Source organism: Tamandua tetradactyla, chromosome 20, assembly GCF_023851605.1.
Source record: "Tamandua tetradactyla isolate mTamTet1 chromosome 20, mTamTet1.pri, whole genome shotgun sequence".
NCBI classification, from domain to species: Eukaryota; Metazoa; Chordata; class Mammalia; order Pilosa; family Myrmecophagidae; genus Tamandua; species Tamandua tetradactyla.
Genome location: NC_135346.1, coordinates 23,145,418 through 23,160,830, shown reverse-complemented (window position 1 = coordinate 23,160,830; position 15,413 = coordinate 23,145,418). Strand labels below are relative to the sequence as shown.

General features: G+C 40.4%; 1 protein-coding gene and 1 pseudogene across 5 annotated transcripts in view; both read right to left on the bottom strand.

The window, feature by feature from the left end:
* ARHGAP26 (Rho GTPase activating protein 26) overlaps window positions 1-15,413 on the bottom strand; it is a 466,078-nt gene that overhangs the window by 279,750 nt on the left and 170,915 nt on the right. The gene's annotated exons all lie outside the window — the stretch shown is intronic.
* On the bottom strand, window positions 3,813-14,475 carry LOC143663921 (uncharacterized protein C6orf136 homolog pseudogene; annotated as a pseudogene).

The window sequence follows — 15,413 nt, the reverse complement described above, 5'->3', positions numbered from 1 at the left end:
AGCTAGAAGGAAAAAACGAAAATTGTGGAACTGTAACCCATACCAAACTCTAAAATCTGTTCTGTAACTAATTGTTGCAGTATGCTTTGAAATGTATTGCTTTTTTGTACATATATTATTTTTCACAATTAAAAAAAAAAGGTCCACCTCAGGGAGGCAGGAAGAAAAACAGAAAACATGGCCCTACCTTCCAGGTAAGAAACACAAATAAGATGATTCCTTTAGACTATGATCAGTCCTTGAAATCTTATTCGTTCCTGTTCCCCAAAATGCTTAACAGGGTGCTTTACTCACAGCAGGAGGGCAATAAATATTTATTGAAATGAATGGAATTGTTGAACTTAAGATAAAAAGAGGGCTTTGGAACTAGATAGAGGCGGTAATTGCCCAACACTGTGACTGTAATAAATGTCACTGAATTGTTCACTTTAAAATGGTTAATTTTATTTTGTGTGAATTTCATCTCAGTAAAAAAATTAAGACAAAAAGGGGGAAAAACATTAAAGCTGTAGTGATTCCAGTCTCCTAATATTTAGTCCTATGCTTCTAAGATGCTTTTAACATGGAAGAATTTTAAGGAGGTAATCACCTTTGTGATTATGATTACATTAAATGTATTCATTTAAAAAAGTATTTTTACTACGTCAGGTGCTAAGTCCTTTGCGTGCCTTGGCTCTCTTCACTCATTGAAATCTGCTTGCTTCTTAAAACAAAGCACAAATGCATAATTCATGTCAGATTTCTGTTTGAGGTGACAGTTAAGTTCTGGGAATGGATATGGTGAGGGTAGCACAGCACTCCCACTGAACTGTATGCCTGGGAGGGGGTGAGGTAGGAAAGTTTATGTTGCATATATGTTTCCACTATTTAAAAAAGAGAAACTAGAGACAATGACAATTAAATACAATACAAGATCCTGAACTGAATCTAATAATGGAGGAGAAAATGCCAAAAGGACAGTATTGAGACATATGAAAAACTGGAATATAGATTGTAAGTTTTACATCAATTTTAAACATATTGAACTTGATTACTATACTTATAACGGTTTGAATCAGTGAATATCCTTGTTCTTAGGAAATGTACATGGACATATTAAATGTTCAAGGAGTATGATGTATAACAACCCATTCTCAAATGTACAGAAAATAGATAAAACAACAGCACAGAAAAATAGATAGAGAAAATGATACTGCAAAAGTAGCAAAATATCAAAAGTTGGTGGATCTGGGTATCTTGGTAGGGATATGGTGAATTTTTCTGTACGGGTTTGGTATTATTTTTGGAACTGTCCTGTAAATTTGAAATTATTTCAACACAAAAAGTAAAAAAGAGACAGCAGCTAGTAAACAGCCAGGAATTGTCTGGAACAACTGCTTGGGGGACATCCACAACTGGACACACAACATACACCAGTCTGGAATAGGTGGAAGGGCTGAGATCACTGCATAGGCTATAAGCAAAGCTTGCAAACTGTAGAAGCTGGAGTCCCTCCCCCACTGGCATGGCAGGCTGATTTGGAGTCTCTCCCCAGTGGGAAACAGAATCCTTCTCTACTAGGAACAAGGGAAGGTAGCTAAACCAAGCTGCAATCGCAATTTTAATTAACAAATTTAGACTGCTGAATACAAGCTGTATACACAGATAAATCTAGAGAAAGCAGGAAAGTAACCCTGAGGTCACTCTGGGCAGATAGGGCTGATGAAAAAAGAAAAAAACAACAACAACAAAATGGATGCTTCCGGATTCAACCAAGCTCAGAATATTGGAAAAGGGCTATATCTCAAGAAAATGAGCATATAGAGACAAGTACTAACTCTGGCTCTTGACTGGAAAAACTTGGGTGCTGAAAAGACTGCCTATGAAACGGGATTTTATTTTCTTTTTCTCTCTTTTTTTAAAGTATGCTACATAGCTCATTAGAGAAAGTTGACCCAGGCAAAGGTGGTATTAAGATAGGTCTGGGAGACAAAGTAACAGGTCAAGTGAAGAAGATAATTCCCTAGAGGCCATATCTATCTTCCCAAAGAAACCAGGGGGGGGGGGGGAGGAAGGGGCAGGGCCCAGCTCAAGTGGTGGCTCTCCTTTAGAGAATTCAGACACCAGGGGCTAGGAATCAAAAATAGCTTAAGATTGCTTTCCACCTCAGCCTCTGACTCAATCACACCCCTGGCAGGCTGAGAATTAAAGGCTCCACACACTTTATGCTGGTGGGCAGCTGTGGACTAACAAACGTCACCTGCTGAGCAGGATAAGAAAAGCACAGGGTCTGTAGGTGCCACAGGAAGGTCAGACAACCTGCCAGATCTCATCCTCAGGGAAATTTGATACTGATTATATACTTTTCCTGAGACCTGAACCTTCTTTGTCTGGAAAAATCTGATTGGGGTTGATCTAATCTGGAGAGAAAAAAGATTCAAAATAGGCAGGGCAAGAACCAGAAAAACAAGAGCTGAAAAATTCTGATCAATTAAACAAACGCTTTGCAGGACATCTAGAATAAGTTGAACTGAATGCCAAAGAATAGATAGAGAGCAAAGTCAACCAACATGAAAACCCTAGGTAAAAAAGTGAATACAACCTCCAGAATAAACTCATTAAGGAAATCAAATGCCTAGGCACCGGCAAAAAATTATGAGTTATACTCAAAAAAAATGAATATTGGCCCAAAAGAATAAACTAACCACTTTAAATGAGATACAGGTGTTGAAACAATTAATTGAAGATTTTTCGAACAAGTATGCTAAGTCAATTCAAAAATCAAATCAACAAGTTGAGGGGAGATGTAGCAAAAGATATGAAGGATATAAAGAAGATACAGGGTGACCACAAAGAAGAACTCGAAAAGAGGTACACGGGTGGTTCAGTGGTAGAATCCTCACCTTTCATGTGGGAGGAGACCTGGGTTCAATTACTGGACCATGCACACACACAAAAAAAAAGGAAAAAAAAAAACCTGGAAAGCTTGAAAAAACAAATGCCAGAACTTATGGGGAATGAAGCACACAAAATAGAAGGGATGAAAAACACAATTGAGAATTACATCAGATACGAAGAAGTAGAAAAAACGATTAGTGCACTAGAGGACTGGACACCTGAAACCCTACACACAAAAGAACAGATACAGAAAATAACTGAAAAATATGAGGAGGGTCTCAAGGAACTGAATGACAACATGAAGCACACAAATGTACATGTTATGGGTGTACCAGAAGGAGAAGAGAAAGGAAAAGGGGCAGAAAGAATAATGGAGGAAATAATCACTAAAAATTTCCGATTTTTTATGAAAGACATTAAATTACAGATCTAAGAAGTGCAGCATACCCCAAAGAGAAAAGAGCTGCACAGACCTACTCCAAGATACTTACTAATCAGATTGTCGAATGTCAAAGACAAAGATAGAATTCTGAAAGCAGCAAGAAAAAAGTGATCCATCACATACAAGGGAAGCTCAGTAAGACTATGTGTGTATTTCTCAGCAGAAAACATGGAGGCAAGAAGGCAGTGGAATGATATATTTAAGAAACTGGAAGAGAAAAACTTCCAACCAAGAATTCTGTATCTAGCGAAGCTGTCCTTCAAAAATGAGGGAGAGTTTAAAATATTTTCTGATAAAGAGACACTGCGGAAGTTTGTGAACAAGAGACTTGCTCTACAAGAAATACTACAGGCAGATAGGAAAAGACAGGAGAGAGCGGTCTGGAGAAGAGTGTAGAAATGAAATTTATCAGTAAGAGTAAAAAGAGAAAAAATATTAAGATATATATCAGAATAAAGTCATGATGCATGCAACAACATAGACATACCTTGAGGATATTACATTGAGTGAAATTAGCCAGAAACAAAAGGACAAATACTGTATGGTCTCACTAATATGAACTAACATTAATGAGTGAACTTTGAGAATTAAAGTTTAGAACACAGGTTATCAGGAGATAGAAAGAAGGTAAAGGTTGGGCATTTGATGCTCAGTAAGTACAGAATCTTCAAAAGGATTGATTGTAAAGATCCAAAAATGGACAGCACAATAATATCTGATGGTAGAACATTATTGTAAGTACACTCAACAAAGCTGAGTGTGAGTATGGTTGAAAGAGGAAGACTAGGGGAACGTGTGATACCAGAAGGAAAGATAGAAGACAAAGACTGGGACTGTATAACTTAGTGAAACCTAGAGTAGACAATGATGATGATTAAATATGCAAATATGAGAATGTTTTTACATGAGGAGAACAAATGAATGTAAACAGCACAGTTGTTGAAAATGGGATGATATATGGAAAAAGTAAAATTAATACAAACTAGGATCTAGAGTTAATACAAACTAGGATCTAGAGTTAATAGTAGCATTGTAATATGCATCTGTAAGGTATAATAAAGGCAACATGCCAAAGCTAAATGTCAATAAGACAGGGATACATGGGAGGGGTATGGGATTCTTGCTATTGTTGTTGTTTCTCCTTTTTATTATTTTATTATTTTTTATTCTTCATTTTTTCCCTCTTCTTTCTTTGTGGAAGAAATGGAAATGTCCTCATATAGACTGTAATGGTAAAGGTATAACTATGTGATTACTAGAACCTTTGATTGTATACTTAGGATGCATTGTATGGTATGTGAATAAAATAGTTTAAAAAATAAACAAGATACAAGAGCCGGAGAAAATGTGGAGAGGATGCATTGTGTCCTATTCACTGTTGGCAGAGAAGTAGAATGGTGCAACCCATCTGGAGGGCAGTGTAGTGGTTCCACAGAAGGCTAAGTATAGGGCTGTCATATAATCCTGCAGGCCCATTATTAGGTATACGCCTGGAAGAATGGTAGACAGGGACACAAATGTACATTTGCACACTGGTGGTTATGGTGGCAGTGTTCACAATCTGCAATGGCTGGAGGTGGCATAAGGGTACATGGACTAATGAAGGGAAGAGCAAACTGTGATAGAATATTGAGCAGCTGCAAGAAGGAATGAAGTTGTGAGGCATGCAACTATGTTGATGTATGTTGAGTGAAATAAGTCAGAAACAAAAAGACATATTATAATGCTCCACTAATATGGACTACCTATAATCTGCAAACTCTGAGAATTGAATTTGAGAGCACAGGTTATCAGGGGAAGGCTTATTGTAAAAGTTACTAGATTACAAACTCTTACAGCAGTCACATCCATTCCTGAGTTGTAACAGTTATTTCTAAATTTTGAGATGCAGAGCTCTTTTTGCAAAACTTAGTTGTTCCCTTGAACTTCAGGTATCTGATGTGACACCTGCAACTCAGAGCTAGAGTACTGCAGCTATGAAAATCAGCATTACCTCATACAGCAACTATTTAGTAAGCTGAAAATGTGATCATACTTCAATTAGAGATATGAATGAAGCTGATCTAGTTAGTATTAACAGAAATCAGACTAAAGGGTAAAGGATAATATTAATTGTATTTTAAAACTTCAACTTCTGGGTGAGACCAAAGGAAGAGATGTTTAATTAGAACAAAATGTATATTTTCTGTAGCATATTATCTAACTTAACTTGTTTCAGCAATTTATTCAAACACCATAATACAATGAACCCTTGAATTGGGAGAGAGATCTTGCTGGTTTGTACAGGTTAGTGACATGCCATGATACATCCCAGAATAATATGGGCAGAAAATAAAAAAATATTTGCAAAGTACCCCTTGAAGAATTAGGGGAAAATGTGGAAATATTAAACTTCCCCTCCTGGGGAGTTCCTGGTATTCTTACAAGCATTAGGGACTACCAATTTAATAGGCTGAGCCCTCGATCTTGCAGCTTGCCCTTATGAAACATATTCGTGCAAAGGAGAAGCTAAGTCTACTTATAATTACGTCTAAGAGTCAACCGCAGAGAACCTCTTTCGTTTCTCAGATGTGACCACTCTCTCCAAGCCAACTCTGCCGGTAAACTCACTGCCCTCCCCCACTACGTGGGACATGACTCCCAGGGGTGTAAATCTCTCCAGCAATGTGAGACATGACTTCTGGGGATGAGGCTGGCCCTGGCATCACGGGATTGAGAAAGACTTCTTGACCAAAACAGGGAAGAGAAATGAAACAAAATAAAGTTTCAGTAACTGAGAATTTTCAAACACAGACAAGAGGTCACTCACTCTGGAGGCTATTTTTATGCAATATATAAAAATCCCTTTTTAGTTTTTGGTATATTGGAGTAGCTAGAGGGAGATGCCTGAAATCATTTAACATTCTTTTTTTTTTTCATATATTCACTTAAGCTTTCTTATTAACAAATTAAGTTATACGGCAGCTTTACCCAGCATGAGATGGAAAGGAAGGAAGGAGAACGGGGAGGAAGCTGGCTACTGAAATTCTTGGACACCTCCACCACTGTCTCTTGTGCATAACAAAGTCTTCGGTGCTGCATCCATCCTAGTTCTTGGGTCAGATCTGGGGACACAGGTGCAAGTTGGGTTCTGGCTCCAACCAGGACCACCAGGACTCCCACTAACAATTTCCTCACAGGTGTTGGGGGTGAGTGTGAAGGTATCAGTTTGTCTGGATGATGGCGACAAATGAGACCACTGGAATTCAAGTAAAGTAGAATAGGCAACATCGGTCTGGTAAAGGTCATTCTTGCAATGTTTGTTAAAATACAGAAAGAGCATGTGGATGGGCATCCCACAAGGTTCCAATTCTTGGAGTGATGGATCAGCTGCAGAATCTCCAAACAAAATGTGTAAAACAGTTCCCAGCCAGGAAGCAGCAGAGGGTCACTGACAGAATGTACCATGTCCAGCCTCTGGTACATATGTTCAAAATCTCATTGATGAATTCCATGTCTGATAAATACAGAGTGTAGTCGTGGAAGTGAAGGAACAGGCTGGGAAGCTCTCGTCTCAGTCTCACATACACAACAGCAAGGTACTCTTCCATACCAGGATCCCCTGACGGGGTGGCAGACTAAGGGTGGGTGGTTCCAAGGGCTTGGAGGGGTATCAGAGGCCCTGGACAGGGGCAGGGAGGTCTCTCAAATAGGCTTCTGAGCCCATCCAGGCAGTTCTTCTCCCCTTTCCTGGAGGGAGAACTACCCACTGTGAGCTTAGGGCCTGAATCTGAGGGAGAGGTAGCTGGGGAGCCTGGGGAAGTGGCTAAGCAGGGGGGCATGGGGAGAGAGGAAACCAAAGAATGGGAGAAGATGCAAAAGTGGTTGTCATGGAGTTGAGCCAAAAGGGTGGGAAAGGTAGAGCCCATGAAGAAAGCTGGTCCTGGGTGGAGCATGGTAAGCACAGAGGCAGGGGCCTAAATGCCAGGCCACCCCCTGGCTTGGGTGGTACAGGATCTTCTGGGAGTGGAGAAAGCACATACCGAGTGCAGCTTCCAGCCTCCTCCCAGGGGTGAGCTCGCCCCAGAGCCAGCTTCATGAAGGGAAAAGGAGGGGAGGGCCTGAGGGGAGAGACGGATGTTGGGCATTTTCTAGCCTTGATTCTTGAAGATGCCTGTATAACTATATACCTTTTATGGTATGACCGTGTGACTGTGAAAACCTTGTGCCTGACACTCCCTTTATCCAGTGTGCGGACATATGAGAAAGAAACTAAAGACAAAAAAAATAATAATAATAGTGGGGTAGGGGTTATGGGATGTTTTGGGTGTTCTTTTTACTTTTACTTTTATTCCTTTTTTTATTGTTTATGCAGTAATGAAAATGTTCAAAACCTGTGATGAATGTACAACTATATGATGACACTGTGAACTACTGATTGTGTTCTTTGGATGATTATATGGTATGTGAATATATCTAATAAAACTGTATTTAAAAAAAAGTTTAAACGCATTTAAAAAAAGTTTAAATGCATTTAAAACTGACTGCAAACCCTTCAGAAAGCATGCACATATTAAATAGTACTTGCTGAGTTCCCATTATAGATGGCACTTTATGGGGAACAGAAACTTGTGCATAATAATGGACTTCAAAAGGTTAAGAATTGCTAATTTAAACCCACATCTTTAAAGTTTGAGAAAGCCTAAAAGGGAGAAAGAGGTCGACCTGAACCAGAACTAAAGTCCAACCACCTTTTAAGCCCCCAAGTCCTGTTAATGATCACAGAGCAGTACAATACTGAAACAGGCTTGATAATATCCTGAGCAGCACAGGCCTGGGCCCCTGAGCATTTAAGCCTGTTCATTCTGACCCACCAATAATCACTGCTCCTTATTTCCATAGTTCCAATGTATGTGCTAGACTTGTTCATATTTACCATTATTTTAAACATCACACTTGCTTCCTCTTACTGTTTAACCTTCAACACCCGCTAAGAAATAGATGATTCCAAAGATATGGGCCTGTGAGTGCAGAGGAGCTGGGGATAAGGGCACAGGGTCTGGATTTGAATACAGGAGTATGTGTGTATAAGAGAAAGAGATGTGTATGTGTATAAGGGGCATGGGGAGTGCACGTGGATGGAAGAGTAGGTGAGTAGGTGGATGGGGATGAGAGACAGGTGATGGGAAGGGCACTGATTCTCCAGAGGGAGGCTATTCCTGTGAAGGCCACACTGGCACCATAACACAAAAAAGATTCAGAAGATGCAATAACTCCTCTCTCAGTAAGCACCTGTCAGGTTCTCCCTCTTCTCAGAAATTCTCATTCTCAGACCCAAGTGTCCATTGCCCACCAACTGCCTATCGGTATGCCAGACCCACTGGGTGTCTGAAGAGTTTGCACTGGCAGTCGTGGCTCCCCAGAGCTGACCTTGCGGCTCTTCCACTTTTCAAAAGCTCTTCTCCTTTTTAAAAGACCAAGCACAAAGTTTTAATAACTTTGAAATTAAAAGTTTTACAAAGGTACAATCAACTGCAGAACTCTCAATTGCCTGAACCTGAATCTTTGAGTATTGCTCAAAGTGTTGTATCCGGGTACACACTTCAGAATGTTTCAGAATCAAGCATTCCCTCGAAATGTCTGACACATGCACTAAATGCTCCCAAAGTTAGTTGTCCCAGGGTAAATTGGAGAAAAGGGAACAGATGACAAGTATGGGGTAGGGTCAAAATTATGGCGGGACAAGGGCAGGTGTTCATACTTTAAAAAGGAAAAGAACCCACAGATGTTTCTGATATGCACGAGCCTCCCCAACACAGTCAGGTGCTCTCTCTCTTTCTCACACACACAGACACCACACAGACACACATAGAGCACTGAAAATCACACCTCTCCCAGGAAGCGAGGGCTGAAGGGGCACACAGGCTCTGACACCATGGTCATTTCCTTTTCCTCCTGAGTAAAGCATCAAAAAAGCCTACTTCCCCCTTTTAGAATTAACTGATCACATATCAGGATGGAGAAGGGCCTTTAGCAAGTTCTTGAAAATCTGGAAAGATGCTCCCTTTGCCACTATGACAGAAATTAAAAATTACTTAAAATCCTTTATGAATCTCAATCCTAAGATTCTACTTAAAACACAGCACTTCTTTTTCACTCTGAATAAGTCCTTGGTTAGAGGTACACTGGGACCAGCTTGAGATTCGTGAATAAGGATCTGCTATTTTTTTTCAGGAGTGATGCAGGAAACCATTCTTCATCTACTAGAGGGCAAGCTCCCGATCACCACATCTCTTCCACTGCTGGCCACCAAAAGGAGCCACAGAAGGCAACACATTTTTAGCCTGGGACCACTGATGTCAGCCCACAGCCAAGAGCAAGCAGAATCACAATCAGCCCTGATTCCAGGGTAGAGAGCTTTTCTACTCTAATCGTATTCCTGGATCAGTCAACAATAGTGATCTCAGTGGTTTGGCAATGTACCCACTGCCCGTTGAACAAGGAAATGCTCTAACTACCTCCACCCCACTGAAATAAACACACTCTCAGAATCTAACAGTGCTGTTCTTTCTAAACCAACCTTCAAAGATCTAGGGCTTAATCATTCATAAGACTATAAATCTCCTGTTGGCAAAAGTTCATTCCCCAGCCTCAAACTACATTACTAGATATTAAAGGATCAAATTCAGAGTAAAAGAAGGATTATGGTACCCACAGAAACGCATGTTCTCACAGCCTACATTTGAAGCCGGCCCCACTGTGCTTACATAGGAAGAGAGGGAAGTAACGAAGGCTTGGAGAATGGGCTACCATACACGGAAGTAAAGTGCTCCAGAGAGCCAAAGATGGGAAGGGCCACATGGCCTTTTGGTTCTGATGTGCTACTGGGAAAAGTGACTCCTAATCTTCATTTACACAAAGATATGGCCAATGCTGTGCAAGATAATCTTGAAGAAAGACATCTTTTGCATGTCTGATTGTCTATGATATTACAGACTCAAATGTCTATAGGGACCAAGGAAGTAAACAAAATAATGAAACTGTGTAACAAATTCTTCACTGACCCAAAGAAAATAGGCTTGTCTCATTTTTCCAGAAATGGAAAGCCCTCTGGTTTTTCTTTTTCTTTTAGCACTTTGATAGAGACATAGAAATAAAGAAGTATTTCCCCTGTATGGGAAAAACAATAGCACAGTGTGATGCACAATGTCAGCTGTCACCTGTCCTCATGATGGAAAATAACAGGGCATGGTGGGGACTGTGGCAGAGTAGAAAGAACAAGGCTTACCTAATTGTAGGCATCTGCCACATTCAGCCTGATCAACAAGCTGGCATATGGAAAGACAGGATCAGCATTACAGATTTTCCGATATTAAAATGTCACCTCAAACACTACTCAAGGCAAACTATACATGTCTGTGAATCACCAGCTTGCAACTTGTAGAGACTGTCTTTTTGTGACTTTCTACCTGAGCCCCTACCCAGGTTATCATGGCATGTAATAAAGTCATCTCTGTACTAGGACCAACAATGGTGAATCTCTATAATCTTTTTTTCCAGCTCAACAACCCAACATGGCATTTATTTATTTATATATATTTATTTATCAGAGAAGTTACAGGTTTACACAGAGAAAAAAAGCAGAAAAGACAGAGTTTATATACAAATTCCTCTCACACTCATGTTTTTCCTTTATTAACATTTTGCATTAGTGTAGTACCTTAGTTACAATGAATGAAACAATATTTATTATAATTAAATATGTAACTATTTGTGTTGTATAGTCCTCTGCTTATTATTCTAGTAACATAAATTCAACGTAAAATTTCCCTTTTTAACCATATCCAAATAGATAACTCAGTGGTGTTAATTACATCCACAATGTTCTGTTCCCATCACTAACAGCCATTACCAAAACTTTCTATCATCCCAAACAGAAATTCTATACCAATTAAGCATTAACTCCCATCCCCTATCCCTATCTTGTCATCTGGTTTACTGTATTCTAGTGTCTGACTCCATGAGTATGCTTATTCCAATTATTTCATATCAACAAGATCACACAATATTGTCTGGTTTATTTCATTTCAGTCAATATGATGCCTTCACGATTCATACTTATTGTTGCATGCATCAGAACTTCATTCCTTTTTATGACTGAATAATATTCCATTGTACATATGTACCACATTTTGTTTATCCATTCATCTGTTGATAGACTCTTGAGTGGCTTCCATCTTTTGGCAATTATCAATAATGCCACTGTGAACACTGTTGTCCAAATATTAGCTAAAGTCTCTGCTTTCAATGCTTTGGGGTATAGACCTTGAAATGGGATTGCTGGATCATATGGTAATTTTATACTTAACTTTCTGTGGGATTGCCAAATTGTTTCCACGTGGCTGCACCTAACCAACAGTGACCAAGTGTTACTATTTCTTCACATCCTCTCCAACACTTGCTATTTTCCATTTTATTAATAGTAGCTATTCTAGTGGTCTGAAATGGAATTTTGCTTTTATTTCCCTAATAATTAAAGGTGTTTAGCCTATTTCCATGTGTTTTTCAGCCATCTATAGATTCTCTTTTAGAGAAATGTCTATTTAAGCCTTTTGCTCATCTTTTAATTAGGTTATTTGCCTTTCTGTTGATGAGTTGTAGGAACTCTTTATATATTTTGGATATTAAACCTTTACTGAACAAGAGGTTTCCCAGAATTTTCTCTCACTCAGTAGGTTGTCTTTTTACTTTCGTGACAAAGTCTTTCGATGCTCAAAAGTTTTTTTTTTTATTTTTTTGCATGGGCAGGCACCAGGAATGAAATCCAGGTCTCTGGCATGGCAGGCAAGAATTCTGCCACTGAGCCACCGCTGCACCGCCCAAAAGTTTTTAATTTTAATAAAGTCCCATCTATTTTTTCTTTTGTTCTTGTGTTTGGGTACAAAGTCTAAGAAACCATTGCATAGCAAAGACCCTAAAGAGGCATTGTTATGTTTTTCCCTAGGAATTTTATAGTTCTGGATCTTATATTTAGGTCCGGGATCCATTTTGAGGGTTTTTTTTTGTAAATGGTGTGAGACAAGGGACCATCTTCATTCTTTTGCATATGAATAACCAGTTTCCCCAGCCATTTGTTGAAAAAACTATTTATACCCCATTGAGTGGACTTGGCACCTGTATTAGGGTTCTCTAGAGAAACAGAACCAACAGGAGATATGTGTAAATATGAGATTTATAAACTGTCTCATGCAACCATGGGGATGCAAGAGTCCAAAATCCATAGGGCAGGCCACAAAGCTAGCAACTCCAATGAAGGTCCTCGACAAACTCCAGAGGAGAGGCTGGCTGGATGAAGAAGCAGCGAAAATTCTCTCTTCTCCCTTAAAAGTCTTCAACTGATTGGTTTAAATCCAGCTAACTGGATTCTCTCCTTGTGGAAGACACACCCTTAGTGGATCATAGATGTAATCAGCCACAGATGCAATCAACTGACTGGTAACTTAATTAAACAGCCTTCTGGTTTATAAACCAGCATGAAATATCCTTGCAGCAACAGTCAGATCAGTGCTTATCTGACTAGATAACTGGGCATCATCACCTGGTCAAGTTAATACCTAAATCTAACTATTACAGTTCACCCCTTGTCAACTTGGCACCTATACACAATATCTTTAACTTGATATCCTTTAACTTAAATACATGACATGAACAATACAACTTACGATAAGAACATATAAGAAAATAAGGTATTTGCTTTAAGTGCAAATACAAACATACTCATAATAAAACAAGGAGAGCCATTCATACCATTACAGTCCTCATTTCTGTAACTGGTTACGTGGTAGAAGTTCATATTTATCACTATCTTCTCCCACTAGCTGTCCCGTGTTCCCTTTACCCTCAGCAAGCACTTCAGCTGAGGTTCCCTGCCTGGTGGGGTGACCCAAACCTTCATTCATGAAGTTTCTGGGCCACTGTTTGTCCTGCCTGGATTTAGCTGTTGCTTTCTATTGACTTTACTCACACGGCATGGTGGCTCTAAGAAACATCCTAGGGGATCTTCTATATTCCAGGAGAACTCTCCTTTACCTCCACGCGTAGCTCCAGTCTCATTGATAGTCAGGATCAATTACCCCAACCAGTACAGTAATTCCATTTCTTGCCTGTTGATTCAGTGGCATGAGAAGCCCAATGTGGGCAGGTAGCAGTCTTAACTTTCAGTTCGAATGAATCACTGTTGTGTCTCCTGGTAAGAGCACTCTTCCTTTGGTAACTAAAACCTGTAAACCAGCAGATCTGAAAGTTTCAGAGACAGGAAACAAAATTTCTCTTCTAGTGGATCACTAGGGGTGAACCTGTGAATCCCGGGTATAAGAGAAAACAGCACCATTGAATGGACACTGATTCAGAGCCCCCTGAAGAACACTGCCCCAGCCCTGCAAGGTACTGCCATCTAGTTGGTGATTTAACTGGATCTTTAAAAGGCTATTCCACCATTCTATCAACTTAGCTGCTTCTGGATGATGGGGAGCATGGTAAGGGCAGAAAATTCCATGAGCACGTGCCCATTCCTGCACTGCTGTGAAGTGGGTTCGTTGATCAGAAGCAATGCTGTATGGCACACCATGACGGTGGATAATGTATTCCGTAAGTCCAAAGATGGTAGTTTTGGTGGAAGGGCTGTGTGCATGGAAGGCAAACCCATATCTAGTACATGTCTACTCCAGTGAGAACAAATCACTGCCCCTTCCATGAGGGAAGTGGTCCAATGTAATCATCCTGCAACCAGGTAGCAGTCTGATCACCTTAGAGTATGGTGCCATATCAGGGATTGAGTGTGGGTTTCTGTTGCTGGTAGATTGGGCACTCAGCAGTGGTCCTAGCCAAGTTAGCCTTGGTGAGTAGAAGTCCATGCTGCTGAGCCTTTGCATGACCTCCATCTCTACCACTATGACCATGGTGTTCATGAGCCCCCTGGGCAATGACAGGAGTGGCTAGGGAAAGAGAATCATTTGTATCCACAGAATGGGACATCTTGTCCACTTGATTATTATTAAAACCTCCCTCACTTGATTATTATTAAAACCTCCCTCTGCTGAAGTCACTCTCTGGTAAGCATTCACATGAGACACACATAGCTTCATGTTATTTGCCCTCTCAGAAAGATCTATTCACACAACTCTTCCTCAGAACTCTGTCACCAATTTTCCAATCATGCTCCTTTCAAGTCCCTGACTATCCAGCCACACCATGAGCAGCAGTCCATGAATCAGTATAGAAATGTACCTATGCCAGCTCTTCTTCTAAGCAAAATGAACAACCAGGCGCACTGCTCAAAGTTCTGCTCACTGGGAGGATTTCCTTTATCACTGTCCTTCAGGGGCATCCCAGAAAGGCGCTGTAGTGCTACAGCTGTCCACATTTAGGTGGGACCAGCATATCATGCAGATTCATCTGTGAACCAGGCCCAAGTTCACAGGCAACTCCCCAAGAGGCCATAGATCTGGACTAGGAAAGAGAAGGTAATGTGGCAGGAGTGGGGGCCAGGACCATTTTGGCCACTTCCTCATGTAACTTATTTGTGCCTTTAAGACCTGCTCAAGCTCTATCTTATATAACATTTCCATTTTATGATGAAGTGCTGCTGTGCACATCCAACTTTATGACGGCCCAACTTTATGGCTTGGTTGGTTGATAACACCCAGCTCATGATACATGAGATCTTATAAATCAGGTCTCATGGTTAACTTGGTAGCCCATGGCTAAGTGTTCAGCCTCTACTAAGGTCCAGTAAGCAGGCTAAAAGCTGTTTCTCAAAATGAGAGTAGTTACCCACAGCAGATGGTAAGGCTTTACTCTAAAATCCTAAGGACCTGCCCATTGTGCTGCTCCTATCAGGGCCTGCCAAAGACAAAAGATAGTATCTCTATTTGCCACTGACCCTTACAGCACTATTGAATCTGCTGGCTCATACGGGCCAAGTGGCAGAACAGTTTGCACAGCAGCCTGTATCTGTCACAGAGCCCCCTCTTGTTCTGGTCCCCACTCAAAATTAGCAGTTTTTCTGGCCAGTTGGTAAATGGGCCAAAGTAGCACACCCAAATGAGGAATATGT